This window comes from Dioscorea cayenensis, chromosome 16 (genome assembly GCF_009730915.1).
Source record: "Dioscorea cayenensis subsp. rotundata cultivar TDr96_F1 chromosome 16, TDr96_F1_v2_PseudoChromosome.rev07_lg8_w22 25.fasta, whole genome shotgun sequence".
Taxonomy (NCBI): domain Eukaryota; kingdom Viridiplantae; phylum Streptophyta; class Magnoliopsida; order Dioscoreales; family Dioscoreaceae; genus Dioscorea; species Dioscorea cayenensis.
In genome coordinates this window covers 14,646,608-14,662,775 of record NC_052486.1, presented here as the reverse complement: position 1 = coordinate 14,662,775, position 16,168 = coordinate 14,646,608, and the positions used below count along the sequence as shown (strand labels likewise).

General features: G+C 34.2%; 1 pseudogene; it reads right to left on the bottom strand.

Annotated features, from left to right (window-relative positions):
- Positions 1-1,580: 1,580 nt before the first annotated feature.
- LOC120278538 lies at positions 1,581-2,400 on the bottom strand (annotated as a pseudogene).
- Between the last annotated feature and the right edge of the window lie 13,768 nt (positions 2,401-16,168).

The window sequence follows — 16,168 nt, the reverse complement described above, 5'->3', positions numbered from 1 at the left end:
ACAACCTGGATATCTATGATTACATGATCATATCATTCATTAAACTGGCTATTCAGGACATTGTAGAAAGCACCACGTGTGCAAGGATAATGGCTGACTCTATTACAACCTTTCTAACAATCTGGATATCTTTGATTACATAATTATATCATGACCGACCCTAGGCATAGGCGACCAACGCATATGCCTAGGGCCCCGAGATTTCCAAGGGCCCCATAATTCATATATATTTTTTAAAAAAATTTATATTTAATATTTTAATTTATTATTATCTTGTCCTTATAATTATCATATTGAAGATTTTAATTTTCTTTTCAACCATAAAATGTGTAACAAATTTGGCCTGAGAGCCCCTAATTTTCCAAGGCCTCAAAATTCATTTTCTTAAATTATATTTTAAAATTTTTATTTAGTATCATTCGATGATCCTGCCCATATAATTTTCTTTAAAAATTTTTAAATTTTTTTCAAACTAGAAAACTTAATTTATTATAACATCAATGCGAAGCAAATTTGGATTATAATCGAACACAATTTTCCACAGTCTCACGATTCATGTCTTCTTTTTTTTTTAAAAAAAAATTAATATTTATTATCATCCTATATTCCTATCAATATAATTATCTTGAAATTTTAATTATTTTTAAAATATAACCCATATAATAGGGCCCCGCAAATTTCTAGGGCCTCAAAATTCATGGTTTATTTTTTTAAAAATTATATTTAAACTTTTTATTTAATGGCATATGATCATATCAACATAATTATAATTTTAAAATTTTTTAATTATTTATTTGAACTCTAAAATTTATCTTATTTACGTGATTGATTTATGATAATATTTTTATTTTTATTATATAATTTATTATTTGATAAAAATAAATAAATAAATTTATTATAATTTTGCCTAGGACCCCATTTTTCTCTTAGAATGACCCTATTAATATCGTCACACTTGCTTGATTGCAGCTGGACAAATAACTAATGATGTTGATGTTGCATGCACTGAATTCATTGTATTTCTGACAGTACGATGAACCAAACTCTAAACATCAGAAATCAAGGTATGCAATAATTTTACAGGGATGGTGCATGGCTTATCATTTTTAGGGAGATCTAAATTACTTTTATTCATATGTCGAAAACATATTTATTTAGATGCATATTAATTTTATAATCTAATACAGATCATATAAAAATTTCAAATATACGAATGAAGGGAAAAATTGTTAAGGTATATGCATAATTTAAAAATCCAAACATTCAATTTTTAATTCTAATACGTTATTCGATGGTATAGTGTATTTAATTAATCACTCGGATACAACACGGTCAACTCTAAATAGAATTATGGTTTATTGCAATGTGAATTTGACGGATTCTATATCTGGGAACTAACAAACTTAGGAACATGCAACCATGCTAATGTTGAAGAAAATTTTTATTACCATATCATAAAACATATAGTATGATGAGTAGTGTCTCATAAACACACACAGAGAGACAATCTTATTATTCCATGCCATAATATAGAAATAAACCAGCAAACACAATTTCATATTAAAAACTGCTTCCACCTACTACTTCCTAATAGTACAGAGAACATGGTCTTGTGGCATGAACTAGCAAACTGCCATGCTCCCAGGCATCAACTCCAGCATTTGGAAAGACAATTGCTTCGGGTTCAACTTAGATGTGTCAAAATGGGACCCAGTTATATCCTCCATCTTCGTTCCATCATTCCCCTCCAATGCCACCATGTACGCCTTGCTCTTCCCCATTGCCTGGCAGTTAAACACTATGTAAAGGTATGGTTGTGCATGACATGCCACCAGCTTCTCTTCATCTATCGCACATACACCGGTCAAAGCAACACTATAGGATGGTTTCAGCTCAGCATCACTGTTTTGCTCATTCATTATTGTTGAGCTTGCCTGTACATCTCTTGTTCCCATACACATCATACTGAACTCCATCATGGATTCCAATGACGTAGCACAAAATTTACTCTCCCCTTCTATGGCCAACACCTCACACTCCACGAGCATCTTCTTCATAGCACCAACCATAACAGACCTTGGCTTGACCTAAAAACTGGTTAGGATCTCAAGCAGCTTGTTTGATGAGAACAGGATGGTGTTTGCTCTGTAAAGGAGATATAAAGAGTGACTCAAAGGTCATCTTGGTGAACTGGAGGTCAAATTTGGAACCATGATTCCAGTCCATTTTAAGGAAGAAGCGTGCTATGTTAGGGTCATCATAGTCTTAAGTTGCACTACCAACGTACACATACTTGAGGCCGTCGTTCACTCCACCACCATCGTGACCAACGTTGAAATTTGTGCCACTACCTCCAAGTTTCCCAGTGTTCACTGTTGTCCTTGTCTTCACTTCATCCATTTCATCTGCAGCTTATATAAAAACATTATTGTCAATTAAACTTCTAAGTTTTTCTCACACACACACAAGAACACGAGAGAGAGAGAGAGGATATAAGGTCCACGATGGCTGTTGGCATGGGAGAGTTGGCTGACATTTTATGCCAATTAACTTGGTAAGTCAATGCATGGGTAGTTGTTGTTGGGATTCGAAATAACGCAATATCTTAATTAGTAAAAGAATATGGAGGTTTAAATAAAATTGAGGAGATGTAATTGCTTACCAAGATGAGAACAAGGACACTTAGGAAGTGATTGATGGTTCGGGACAGAGGTGCACTGTTTCAGAGAAAAGTAACTTCAGAGGAAAAAAGGGGGAAGAAGAAGAAGAAAGGAGAGGAAGAAGGAGAAGAAGAGACATAGCCTGCAAAAAAGATTGTTGCCTTTGCTTTCATTCATTACCTCTTTGTAATGGGACCATTACAACCATTTGTCGCAAACTACCCATTCAGGGCATTGTAACAAACACCACGTGTGCCTGAAAATTGGCGGACTCTATACCAACCTGTGTCTCTTTGATTACATAATCATATCATTCATTAAACTGGTCATTTGGGGCATTGTAACAAACACCACGTGTGCTAGGATAATGGCCGACTCTATAACAACCTTTCTAATACTCTGGATATCTTTGATTACATAATCATATCAGGGCTGACCCCAGGTATAGACAATCAAGGCCTATACCTAGGACACGAGATTTATGAGGGCCCCATAATTCATATATTTTTTTTAAAAAATTATACTTAATATTTTCATTTAGTACTATACTATCCATATAATTATCATATTGAAGATTTTAACTTTTTTTTCAACCATAAAATATGTAACAAACTTAGTCTGGGGCTGCAAATTTTCAAGGGCCTCAAAATTCATTTTTTTAAATTATATTTTTAAAATTTTTATTTACTATCATCCTTTAATCTTATCCATATAATTATCATGAAAATTTAAACTTTCTTTAACCTATAACACTTAATTTATTATAATCTCAATACTAAACAAATTTGGCTTATAATAGGGATCGACAACTTTTCACTTTCTCGCAATTCACGTATTTTTTTAAAATTTATATTTAAAATTTTACTTATTATCATCCTATAATCCTATCCATATAATTATCTTTATATTTTTAATTATTTTTTAAAATATAACCCATAGAATAGGGCCCCATAAATTTCTAAGGCCTTACAATTCATGTTTTATTTTTTAAAACATTATATTTAAAATTGATTACTGTCATATAATATCCACATAATTATAATTTAAAAAAATATTATTTTTTTAAAACTCTAAAATCTATCTTATTTACTTTATTAATTTATGATAATATTTTTTTATTTTTATTATATAATTTATTATTTGATAAAAATAATTTAAAAACATTTATTATGAGTTTCCCCATGCCCCATTTTCTTTATGAATGGCTTTGGTAACATCGTCACACCTGCTTGATTGCAGCTGGACTAATAACTCATGTTGAAGTTGGTTGCACTAAATTCAATGTATTTCTAATAGTACAATGAACGAAAAATCTAAACATTGCAATCAGTTATGTAATACTTTTACAAGCAGGATGGTGCATGGCTTATCATTTTTAGGGAGATCTAAATTATTATATTCATATGTTCAAAGGATATTTATGTAGATGCATATTATATTTATACTCTAATAAACATCAAAAAGAAATTTCAAATATACAAGTGAAGGGAAAAATTGTTAAGGTATAGGCATAATTTAAAAATCAAAACATTCAATTATTAATTTAACGGATCCCTAAGTCTGGGAACTGACTGACTTAGGAACATGCTACCAAGCTAATGTTGAAGGAAAGTTTTATTACCATATAATAAAACATATAGCAAAGTGAATAATGCCTGATAAACCCACAAAGAGAGACAATTTTATTATTTCGTGCCACAGTATAGGAATAAAACAGTAATCACAATCTCACATAAAGAACATCTTCCACCTACTATTTCCTAATAATCCATAAAACATGGTCCTCTAGCATGAATTGGCAAACTGGCATGCTCCTAGGCTTCACCTTAAGCATTTGGAAAGACACATGGTACGCCTTGCTCTTCCCCGTTGCGTGGAAGTAAAACACTATGTATGTGTACGGCTACGCATGGCATGCCACTATCTTCTCTCCACCCATCGCATGGACGCCAGTCGAAGCAACACTATTGGACAGCTTTATCTTAGCATTATCATTATGCTCATTCACTGTTGTTGAACTTGCCTACATGTCTTTTGCTCCCAAACTCATCATGCTAAAATCCATCATGGACTCTAATGACGTAGCATAGAACTTACTTTCCCCTTCCATGGCTGACACCTTATACTACACAAGCGCGTGTCTTCTTCATGGCACCAGTCATAACAGACCTTGGCTTGACTTGAAAATGGGTTACGATCACAAGCAATTTGTTTAATGAGAATGGGATGGTGTTTGCCTGTGAATGAGATATAAAGAGTGACCCAAAGGTCATCTTAGTGAACTGGAGGTCGAATTTGGAACCAGGATTCAAGTCCATTTCCAGGAAGAAGAGTGCTACGTTCGGGTCATCATGGACTTGAGTCTCATTGCCAACGTACACATATTTGAGGTCGTTTTTCACTACAACACAACCATGACCAACATTGAACTTTTTGCTACTACCTCTAGGTAATCCAATGTTTACTGTCGTCCTTGTCTTCTCCTCATCCAGTTCATTCACAGCTTATATAAAACACTGTTGTTAATTAAACTTCTAGGGAGAGAGAGAGAGAGAGAGGATATAAGGTCTAGGATGGCTCTAGTCATGGGTGACTTGGGTGACATTTTATACTAGTAGACTTGGGAAGTGAATGCGTGGTAGTTGTTGCTATGATCTAAAATAACACCCTATCTTAATTACTAAATAAATATGAAGGTTTAAATGAGATTGAGGAGATGTAATTGCTTACCAATATTAGAGTAAGAACACTTAGGAAGTGATTTATGGTTCGAGACAGAGGTGTACTGCTGTAGAGAAGAGTAACTTTAGAGGAGAAAGGGGGAAGAAGAAGAAGAAGAAAGGAGAGGAAGGAGGAGCAGAGGAGAAGAGATAGAGTCTAGGAAAAAGATTACAACCTTTGCTTTCATTCATTACCCCTTTATAATGGGACCATTATAATCATTCTGTAACAAACTAGCCATGCAGGGCATGGTTACAAACACCACGTGTGTTAGAATAATGGCGGATTCCATAACAACCTCTTTAACAACTTGGCTCTCTTTGATTACATATTCATATCATTAATTAAAATTAGTCATTCAGGCCATTGTAACAAACACCACTGGTGCTATGATAATGGCTGACTCTATAACAACCTCTCTAACAAATGGATATCATTGATTACATAATCATATCAGAGTTAACCCTATGTATATGAAACCAAGGCCTATGCCTAGGGCCTCGAGATTTCCGAGGGCCCCATAATTCATTAATTTTTTTTAAAAAATTATATTTAATATTTTCATTTAGAATTATACTATCCATATAATTATCATATTGAAGATTTAAAATTTTTTTCAAGCATAAAATGTGTAACAAATTTGGCCTTAGGGCCCTAATTTTCTAGAGCCTCACAATTCATTATTTTAAATTATATTTTAAATTTTTTTATTTACTATCATCCTATAATCCTATCAAAATAATTATCTTGAAAATTTAAATTTTTTTAACCTATAACACTTAATTTATTATAATATCAATGCAAAACAAATTTGGCTTATAATAGAGCCCCACAATTTTCACCGTCTAACAATTAATGTTTTCTTTTATTTTTTTAATTCTTATTTAAAATTTTTATTTATTATCATCTTATAATCCTATCAATATAATTATCTAGAAATTTTTAATTAATTTTATAACACTTATAATAGGGCCCCTCAAATTTATAGGGCCTCACAATTTATGTTTTCTTTTTTAAAAAAATTATATTTAAATTTTTTATTTGCTATCATAAGTTCATATCAGTATAATTATAATTTTAAACATTCTGGTAATATTTCCCTCACTTTTGTTATATTATCATTATGTTAATTTTTTTTTTGTTTTAAAATTCCTCTTTTATTTGAATCAAAGACAAATAAATTTTAGATTTGTTTAATAATCTATTTTGATTGAATCAAAGCTATGTTGATATAATAATCCAACAAGAATAAAAACCCATTTTTAGTAACTGCAACAACTAAGGGCAAAAATGAGAATAAACTTAACTTTACATTCAAAACACATTCATACCAAACGAGAGAATTAAGTTTGCATGTAAAGTAATTACAATTTTGATTGAAATAACCAAACGTTGTAATGTTATTTTGCAAGGAAAGTAATTGCATGCAAAGTCTTTCCCTGCAAAGACTTTGCATGCAATTACTTTTCCTGTAAAGTTCAAAACGGGCCCTAAGATCGACCATGGTTAGGGCTTAGCACTTATAAACTTTGAGCAATAAGCATATGATCTTTATGCATTATTACATCAAATCAAAGTTGGAATATATAAAAGTGAAAACCCACAAAGGTAAATAAATCAAAGTAGTTAAGTGTTGCAGGCATTACCGGAGCTGGAAGTGGTATGATTACATCACAGTGAATGAAGGAACAAAGGGAGGACTAGCTCAAAGAAAATTGAATACTTTGTGATGAATTAATTATGAATATGTTAAAGAGTATTTTGAATGTTAATAAGGGTCATTATTATATAATTAAAGCTATAAAAGGTTGTAGGGTTGTATATTCAGCAAGTGGGAATGAATATGCCCATGAGTCAATTGTCATTATGCCTTTGAGAGGTTGGTTACAAAAATTGTTACATGTTTATATAAAGACAATAATTAGAGGAGGATAGGAAGTGACATATATATATGTATGTTCCCTTTTTCTTCACTTTTCTAGTGCTATCTCCCTTGTCTTCTCCTTCCTCCTCACTTGTCTCTCTATTCTCCATCTTCCTACAAAGCCTGCACTAATTTGGTGTTTTCGTTGTGTTTTTGATCCTTCATTACTGAAGGCGTGATGACTCATGTTATGGACAAGCAACTAGCATACCTCTTTGAACAGCTCATTCGACATGATTTAGTCATTCTTGATTAGAGCAACAACATTCTCATTTATTTGAGATGTTGTAAAAGTCGATCATAGTGCAACAGTCGATTATGATGAAAATTATATTGAAACTAGCCAAGCTTGAGAAATCCATTACCCCTCCACCCCTACTACCATTACCTCAAACCAACACTTCTTCACTGCCACCATACTCCATTATTATGAACCTGACTCCACTTCCCATCTCCTCAGTTCTCTCCACTGGTGACTTCTATAGACTTGAGGTTGCCCTATTTACCAAGGATAAGATGGTTGTTCCAGATCAATCATTTTTTTCACCTAGCTACCATCAAATACCATATGAACAGAATCTCACCATTGTTACATTTTACATGGCCAGATCGGCACTCAAGTAGTTCCACTAGATTCACTCTAAGGCCCAAATTTCACAACTTGGACTAATTTTGTTCGCTAGATCGAGCTACACATCTGTCCTTCCAACTTCATTAATCACAAAGGTAAACTGTTCAACTGAAGTAATTATCGATGGTGGCAACTTATCTTAGCAAGCTCGAGAGTTTATCGGCACACATATAGGTCTTGAGCCATATTAGGCTCCTTAATTAGTTTCTCTACTACTTAAGAGAAAATATATGGAAGGAGCTCTATCTCTTAAAAGTAGTTTCCTTGTATGACGTGATGGGGATGGCAAAACTTGTTGAGGACAAATGCAACCCTGCAAGATCCACTTCGATGGCAACCATACCACTTATGTTCAGACACACTCTAACCACTGGTACGATATTGCTCCGCTCCAAAATCTGGTACTCGATACAATTTTGAAAACAGGATCATCTACCTAGTTTTTGGATCAACAAAAACTTAACTCATATCTAACCTAGTTTAAACCGAGTACCAAGAACTGGGTATCTGGTTAAACTAAATTTGATATCAGATATCCAAATCCAATCCATGGAAAATTTTTAATATAACAACATTATATAAAAAGCAAATATGACAAACTTATAACTTACAAAGAAGATTAAAATCTTATGTTGTTTTCTACACAAACATAAATCAAAACAAAAATAATAACAAGTTTTATCTATCCTATGCAATACAAAAAAGAAATCAAATATCTTCTAAAACATCCAATGTGTCATCAATAATGACGACTAGAGAGAAGAAGAGGGGCGATGAAGTCTAGAGAAATTAAAAGAAATATATATATATATAATATATATATATAATTCTTAAAGGGATTAGATTAAGTATTTGGATTTTCTTTTTTTCTTTTTTTCTTTTTTTACTTTTAGCCCCTGTAAAGTTTAAATTTATTAATATGTGTATATATATATAACTCTTAAAGTGATTAGTTTAAGGATTTGGATTTTTATACTTTTAGCCATTATAAAATTTAGATTTATCAATATATATATTTATATATAACTCTAACTCTTAAAGCGATTAGATTAGGAATTAGATTAGGGATTTGGATTGTTTTACTTTTAGCCCATCTAAAATCTAAATTTATTAATATATATATATATGAACATACTAAATACTTGATCGGACTTGAATACCTACTTTTTGTTTTCTCTCAACCCGGATCCTATCCGAATTTCATCTTAAAAAAACAGATCGGATACTCGATTCATTACTCAGATTGAGTACCCAAAAAACTCAAGTCATAAAATCAAATACCGAATCGGATCATCAAATAAGGATTTTTTTCCTCACCCTTAGCAGGTGCCAATTTTTACAGTTTCTCTGTCTCCTAGCAGAAACCAACGAAGACACACTACCCGGCCTCGTCCCAGCCATCGATAAGATGCTAGATGATGTCACTTATAAATAGTGAGGTTATTGACCAATGATACTCCATGCATATCCTATCATGGTCTCACTGCCCAAGTCATACCATCGACACTAAAACTCGCCAGAACAATTATATGCGGAGAAGTAGTTGTGCTCATCAATGGGGATCCACAAATAATTTAATTCAAAATCGCTTGGTGAAGCATCTTAGTCTCACCATCTAGTCATCCTCTCATCTTCGTGTGATAATGGGGAACAGCGAGACTCTTCACTGTGGCAATGAATGTTCATAGGCCCCATTATAGCTTGGCCCCATCACCTTCAAGGTTGGCGCTGTCCTCTTACCAATCTAGGGTGCAGATTTGGTTCTAGGTGTGCAATGGCCATCAAGTCTTTGACCAGCTTTATTTGATTATGGGCAATTGTGGATGGAGCTCGAGTATTAAGGGAAACACGTTAGGTTAACTGGTGTGACACAGCCATGCCTTCATCTTGCCATGCACGCCTTCTAAGTATAAATGAACTCCATTTTCAAGTAAATGTTTTGTAAATACATCTTAATTTTCATCGAATATATATTGATTTATTGCTCACCATCTCTTTGTTAAGGCAATCAAATGTAATTTTGGGTGCACAACAATAGACTATCTGGGTCACTAGATCTTAGTGAAAGCGTCATGGTCAATCCAAATAAGATAACTGCTATTGCCAATTGGGTATTATCAGCGACTCTGAAGGAATTGAGTGGCTTTCTAGGGCTCATCGACTATTATCTATGATTCATTACACAATATGACTCCTTGGGCACTCCCCTTATAGCACTTCTTGCAAAGATGCCTTTATATGGACACCTGCAGTTACTGGCGCATTTCAACAAGTGGGAGAAGCATTAAACAACACACTGGCACTCCAGCAACTAGATTTTTCCTTGTCGTTCACATTGCAAACTGATGTCCCATCAGGTATTATTCAATGAATGTTATGTTCCAAGTACTTATATAATGTGAATAAGAAATAAAACTAAATAATACATACAGAAGATGTTCACTAACAGTTTACCAACATTTTTTTATATAAAAGTAGATAAATCACTACTTTATTAAAGAAAAAGGGAAGACAAGACCAACAAACCAATGGAAAAACAAACACTAAAGCAAGAAGAACAGTCTGCGGTCTCTCACCAGCATTGAGGCACTCAAAACAAAAAGAAGAAAGGGAAGAAGATAACATAGAGGAAACTAAAAGGAAAGAGAAGCTGGGCTAGTGAAGACAACCGTCTAAAGTCACAGGCCTGCCCAAGCTGCCTGGTAGAGCCGACTACTCCAAAGCTATATTGGGGTCTGCATCGCTTGATTGTTCAAGACTATTGCTCTCATGAAGTTGAGGGAGCGCTTGATCTTGTGGGATGCTTCATTGAGGATTGCTAAGAGTCTGAAACTATGGAAAACCAAGAAAGAAACATATTAGCAATTTTAAATATAACCATATTGAAAGGTAGAGCAAGTAATTGAAAAATGCGATTATTTCATTCCAGCCATATGTTCCAAATAATGGCTCTGGAACTAAGATCCCACAAATTCCGTTGACTTGAATTTAATGAAGGTCACCAAGCTATCCAAATTTTAGAGACAGATAGTGGATACAAGTGTAAATCAAATAGGTGAATAAAGAACGACCAAATTCGCTCCGAGTATTCACATTTGAGAAAGAGGTGTTCCATTGTTTTCAGAAGCTTTGTGACAGAGAACACAAGTATCTGTGGCATTTTGGTTACATCCTTTTTTAAATAGGTTTGAGAGAGTCAAAATTTTATCATCCCAAACTAGCCAACAGAATAAAGTGATTTTACTTGGGCAATGGGTTTTGCAGAATTGAGGGTATAGCGGACAGCGTATATCTCCCATCTATAAGAAATTTGTAAAAGGATTTAACAGAGAAAGTTCCACTTTTTTCCAGTGCCCATGTATTGAGATCATCCTTGTCATTAGAGCATTCTGGAATTAAATTCAAGAGAGAAGATAAGTCTTCTATTGATGCAGTATGGAATAGGTTCTCTGGTGATTTGAGTAGTTGAGAGAATTGCCTTAAGTGGCGTTTGGTTGGATGTGATTGTAAATGCAGTGGATTTTCAGTTACAATGTAATTGAAAATACTTGGTTTTCAAAATATAGTACAATCAAATCTTATGTTTGGTTGGGTGTAACTGGAATTACTGTATTATAGAATTTTGTGTTTGGTTGAAGGGATTGATAAATGCACTTGAGGTATATGATCACCTTAGATGAAATTACCCCAGAATTTTAGATATTTTCATAAATTACAAAACAAAATCAAGAATTAAATCTAAACACTAATCGGATATTAATTTAAGTTTATTATTAAATTAATTACTGGACACATTATTATATACTTTTTTTTAATTATAAATTTAATTCATATGATTTATTTTAGTTATTTATTATTATTATTAAAAATATTGTGGAAAATCTTGAGAAAATGCATGCCCAAAAAATGAGAGGAACTAGAATACATGAAGATAAATTTCTAAAAAAGGTTTGTATAATGCTCGCAACCATCACCGTTGCCTCCTTGCTCTCCACCCTTGAATGCCCCCACCCCTCCACTATCTCTTCACTCCTAAACTGGGTGTGATTAAAGATTGGAGCTTAATATATATTTTTTGAAAATCCTAGAGATTTGGGAAGATGGTTAGTGAGAGAAAACCCTAGATCAGACATGACTGTGGATCTCTGGAAGCTTCTTGTTGAAGGGCGGTGGAAAGGATCCGATTTGGATCTCTGGAAAGGCACATGTTGAAGCACAACAGCGGGGATTAGTTGTTTATGTCGGAAGGTCCATGTTGAAGAGAGGAACATCCGCATTGAAGTGAAATGGGGTTGGATGTGTGGATCACCGGAAGGTACTTATTGAAGTGCGTTGGACAGGATAAATATGAGATTACGCCCTTAGGCCACTGGATGAGTAGGATTCCAAAGAGGGGATTTGGTTTTTATGGCCAATTTGGCCGTAAAACCAAATTCTTTATCCGTGCATTTTGAAAGAATTTGAAAATACATTGGGAAAATGCAATTCATTGAAACAAACACAGGATTTTAGTTTTCAGTGTATTTGGAGTTACATGTAACTGCAAATACTGAGAATCAAACACCACCTTAGAGATGTCCAAGGATATGTGCAATCGTTGAAAAGAGTTTGCCAAAGATCTTTAAGAGTTTGCCCCTCATTCCATCTATCTAACCAAAAGATAGTGTTATTGCCACTTCTAACAGATTTGGAAATGCAGGATCGAAAAGGTGGCAAAGTGGTGTTGACTCCTGCCCAAAAGAATGATTTGTCTCTAGGTGGGTTTTGAAATAGGGCCCAAGGTGTCTTGGTAGAGTAATTGGCACTCATAATTTTGGCCTAGCAACTGTTAGGATTGGTGGAGATCTTCCGCCACCATTTCCCAAGTAAATTTTTGTTGAACTCCTGAAAATTGAGAATTCCCCAACCTTCCATCGGGCGAGGACGACAAATCTTTTTCCATGCAACCAGTCTGATGCCTTTGGATCCCAGATCTAGTCCTTTCGAAAAGAAGTCTCTTCTGATCTTATCAATTTCTTGTATTACCAATGCTAGTAGTTTGAAAACCGACATCCAGTAAAATGGTAAAGTGGATAAGACTGAGTTAATAAGAGTTAGATGACCTCCTAAGGATAGGTAAATTGTTTTCTAAGGTGAGAGTCTAGATCAGACCATTTCAATGAGTTTGTACAATCTTGACGTCTTGGTCATCTTCCAAAAAGTGGTACTCCCAAGTATGCAATAGGAAGGCAATTTCTGTTGCAATTCAGGGTCACCGCGGAGGCAAAATTTGGTTGGTATCCATAATTTGTTGAGTACAAACAACTTTTTGAGTAGTTGATAGATAAATCGGAAGACCCTTCAAAGAGGTAGAGGATTAGTTTGATTATGTGAAGGTCTTCTTGTCCTCCTATTGAGAAGATGATTATGTGAAGGTTGCCAACATTTTCTCTCAAAAATTTACAAGGAACCAAATTGAGAAAATTCAAACTATCAACTATCAATTCCATTGGAAGCAAGTATTTCCTTCACTAGTATACTGTACATCAACATCATCATATGTAAAGTAGCTATAATTGTCCAAGTTGTTGAGCAATAAAATATCAAATTCTTTAAAGAACAATATTTTAGAACAGAAGAATGGGTGACCCATCGTGTATTTCAGCAAGCATTTAACACCATGCCTCCAGCAATCATCAACCTACACCCAAGATGTGATCACCATTACTGAAGCGGTGCGCAAGTGGTGGCAATATATTTTGGAGAGGCATTTCACCATCCAAATTGATCACCTCTTTTGGAGAGGCATTTCATCATCTAAATTGATCACCAAAGCATTTGATCTCTCCTGAATTAGACCATATAGACAATAGAGCAACATAAATGGCTTATTAAGTTGTTCGATTTTGATTTCAACATAGTTTTCACACTAGGTGCTCTCAAACGTCCTGCGGACACTCTCTCTCAAGTACTGGGCTTGACATGTCATACTATCCAAGCTTCATCGAAGCTAATTGTAGCTCGCTGGGTTGCGTTGAGGCAATGCCACAGGATATATCCGGAAATTTATCAACTCATTAAAATGATAAAATTAAATCTTACCGAGCACTAGGATCATTCAGACTGTGATGGGATCCTATACTTTAAAGATCATGCTATTGTTCCAGTTGATTTAAATCTACAAACCCTCATATTGACTGAATTCCACAATTCGCCTGTTAGTGGTCACACTGGAATTCAACGGACTCTCACACGCATAGCTAGAATCTTCATTTTGGCTAGAACTAATGCAATCCATTCATAAATTTGTGGCTCAATGCGTCATATGGCAGTCAATTAAGCCATTCGATACATCACCTCAAGGTGGACTCCAGCCTTTGCCAATCCTAGGACAAATTTGGCATGTTGTTTCTATGGACTTTATAACTCACTTACTACCATCATTGGGGAAGACAACAATCATGATCCTCATCAACTAGCCATTCAAACAATCATATTTTTTCTTCCCTGAGTCACAATTCATAGCTTCACACGTGGCCAACCTCTTTGCTAAAGATGTCGTCCGACTACATGGAGTTTTGGCTAATAGTGTGTTAGACCAGGATCCACTTTTTATGAGATTTTTTTTGGTAAGAGCTCTTTAGAATTCAAGGAACAACTTTAGCAATGATTGGGCCTATTATCCCCAATCGGACCGCCAAACCAAAGCTTTGAACAAATACTTTGAAGACTACCTCTAGTGTTTTGTTGCCAATGAGCCTCATCATTTGCTACAGTACCTTCATTGGAGAGAGTGACACTATAATACTGCTTCACATTCGCCCATTGCATGATGGCTCCCTTTGAAGCCGTTCACAGTCATCCTTCTCCGACGCTATCCAAATACATCACCGACATGTCTTTCGTCGGAGCCGTAGATTCCCTGTTAAGTGCTCGAGCTACAATTCTCACTGCTCTATTGGACATTCTAGCATGAGCTCACACTCGAATGAGAATTTGCGTGTCGTTTGAAATTGGTGATTTGGTATAGTTAAGACTTCAGCCATATTGCCAAAGCTTGTTAACACCCCACCGGCATAACAAACTCACGTGTCTCATTTACAAACCGTACCAAATTTTGGCATAGGGATAGGTGCTATGGCGTATCATTTGGACCTTCCACGTGGTGATAAGATTCATGATGTCTTCCATGTGTCTAAATTACAGAGATGCAAGGGTGAGCGTCGGTAAGGCAACAACGTTCATTGCCACAGGAGTTCTTTGATCAGTGCCTACTTCTGAAGCCAAAGCCTATATTGGGTGAGAGGACAATACTTGTTCAAGGGGACCAGTTCCGCAGGTGTTGGTCAAATAAGTTGATCTAGAGGTTTCGAATGCAACGTACGAATCACCGAGCGAATTTTGCCAAGACTACCATGACACTACAAAAAAAGTGCCATATAGAGACACTTATCTATAGTGACGGTCAAATTTCGTAGCTATAATCTATTTTTACCAACAATAATTTAAAACTGTTGGAATAGACAAGATATTTACTAACGGATTTCATTTCGTTAGTATAGCTATTATTGTATTCTGACCTTTATCTATAGTGAGGGTCAAATTTTGTAGCTATGGACTATTTTTACCAACAATATTTTAAAATTGTTAGAATAGACAAGATATTTACTGATGGATTTTATTCAGTTAGTATAGCTATTATTTTATTCTGCCTTTTATCTATAGTGATAGTCAAATTTCATAGCTATAGACTATTTTTACCGACAGTACTTTAAAACTGTGAGAATAGACAAGATATTTACTGACGAATTTCATTTCGTTAGTATAGCTATTATTGTATTCTGACTTTTATCTACAGTGACGGTCAAATTCCGTAGCTATAGACTATTTTTACCAACAATATTTTAAAATTGTCATAACTGTTAGAATAAATCAAGCATTTACTGACACCTATTTTTCCTTTGGTATAAATATTGTTGTATATTGATTATTATTTATACTAACGGTCAAATTGTGTAACTACAAATGGTTTATACTACTGAAATTTTAAAACTGTTACAATAAATTGGACATTTCCTGACAAATTATATGTTCGTTGGTTAAATATACAGAATATTTTTTATTAAAATATTATAATGCATCCATTTTAATCCTTTTTAATAGAAAAAAATATATTTTTTTAATTGTTATTTTTTTATTAATAAGTTAAATAATTATATTAAAAAAATATATTTTTATTAAAATATATGAAAA